This window comes from Schistocerca piceifrons, chromosome 7 (assembly GCF_021461385.2).
Source record: "Schistocerca piceifrons isolate TAMUIC-IGC-003096 chromosome 7, iqSchPice1.1, whole genome shotgun sequence".
NCBI lineage: Eukaryota > Metazoa > Arthropoda > Insecta > Orthoptera > Acrididae > Schistocerca > Schistocerca piceifrons.
Window position 1 is genome coordinate 177,084,204 of NC_060144.1, and position 2,049 is coordinate 177,086,252.

General features: G+C 48.3%; 1 pseudogene; it reads right to left on the reverse strand.

Moving 5' to 3' along the window:
* Positions 1-1,673: 1,673 nt before the first annotated feature.
* On the reverse strand, positions 1,674-1,791 carry LOC124709187 (annotated as a pseudogene).
* Between the last annotated feature and the right edge of the window lie 258 nt (positions 1,792-2,049).

Sequence of the window (2,049 nt, forward strand, 5' to 3'; positions counted from 1 at the left end):
GAAATCCGATCTTCTCCGAGGATGTAGAGCATGTATTATTACCACCAACGTTCAAATCGCGCAATGATCACCATTCAGAGATAAGGGAAATTAGAGCTCGTACTGAGGCGTCCAGACAGTCGTTTTTCCCTCGCGCGATCCACGAGTGGAACAGACGGTGTAGGGGAGGGGAGATATGGGAATATGACTTTGGAGCGAATTGTGCCCTCCACCACACACCGCTTGGTGGCTAGCGGAGTGTAGATGTAGATCCAGAGATCTCGGGCGTATGAAACAAAGCTGTTACTAGCCTGCGGGCTCGAGTAATAGCTACGATACAAGGTATAGAAGTACGCCAAATGTTCATACTCGATTTTCTCGAGCTGAGAGTTGCGTCTTTCTGTTTACATATGTTCAAATGCTAGTTGTGCCGCACACACACTGTCAGTATGAATTGAATCCGTGAAGTTCGTATGGTCCCCATGCGAGAGCGAGCTGATATTGGCCGCCGTAAGTCGGCGCAACGGGGAGAGACCGTACTCGCGGGGGACGTGAAAGACATGTTTTCTTAGCTACGGGCAAAGAGCTTTCGATTATATATCGTAACACAGCATGCGTCAGTCAGATTAGTGTGTATATGAGCCGGGACGTGGGTAACTGGATGTTGGTCTAGGAAACCACATCCACGCCGACCACCTCACTAGCGGTCGTCGCAAATCTGCGACGCGAATTCGATCCGAGGTTGGCTCGCTTCGTCGCGTCCAGTGAGCAGTCTAGAATGCTCAGTGACGCTGGAGAATTGAGAAGATCCGTCCAGTCAGTTAACGTCGAGACGATTAACTGGAAGTTTAGAAGAGTTATGGAACTCGGCCGGGAAATAATCGAACAAAGAATGGCTACTGTACGATCTGTAAATGATCGTCTAAGCAGGAACTGGATAATGATTTGAATGAAAGTACGCTACTTCTGATTGCAAAATCCCATGGGAGGAAGTACGCTGATGAGTGTGAGCGCGAGGAGAGCCAGAGTGAATATACAAGGTCCAGACCCCGGGCGTGCCCTACACAGACGTCCCCCCTGTACCGCTGTCTGTACTGAACACTCTTGCGGGTTACGCCCCCCGCCGCAGGAACCCCCCCTCCCCCCGGCCCCAACAGGTTTCTTCACCCCTTCCAAATTGGTGCTACCGGCCACCGCCCTTTGGGGCCTCGTGTGTGGCCTTCTATGATCCCCATCTACATTTGACACACCTCATGGCTTCTCCACGTGAGCTCACGTGGTACCTGGTGGGTACACAAGTTTGTACTCCGAGTACTTTCTAGAAAATCTTATTCTGTCTGGCTTTCTGATCGTTGCATTTTCTAACTATGCGACGCCTCCACCAATGAGGAAAAAAATTGTAGGTGCTGTCCTCAGCGACTATACATTTTTATACAAGGTTTTCACAAATTTTATTTCATTAATGGGTAAACAAACACATTTGCTTTACAACAATGTTAAAAAAAGCACTCCGTCTTCAGGCCACGAGTGGCCTACCGGGACCATCCGACCGCCGTGTTATCCTCAGGAGATGATGCGGATAGGAGGGGCGTGGGGTCAGCACACCGCTCTCCCGGTCGGTGTGATGGTATTCTTGACCGAAGCCGCTACTATTCGGTCGAGTAGCATCACGAGGCTTAGTGCACCCCGAAAAATGGCAACAGCGCATGGTGGCCTGGATGGTCACCCATCCAAGTGCCGACCACGCCCGACAGGGCTTAACTTCGGTGATCTCACGGGAACCGGTGTATCCACTGCGGCAAGGCCGTTGCCACAACAATGTTCAAAAGACACACATATTTGCTTTACAACTGCCCACTACAGAGATATGTATATAAATACAGTAAGAGAAACTTTTACATTTTTAGATTTCAGAATACTAATGTTACACATTCTACAATACCTTGAATAAAGATACATTTTATTTTACAATATGAGACATTTCGCATTATCCTACCAATTGCCTTTTCTGATAGAAGAGATAAATACACTACTTTACAATCAACTTTACAGTGAATTTCGCTCGATACA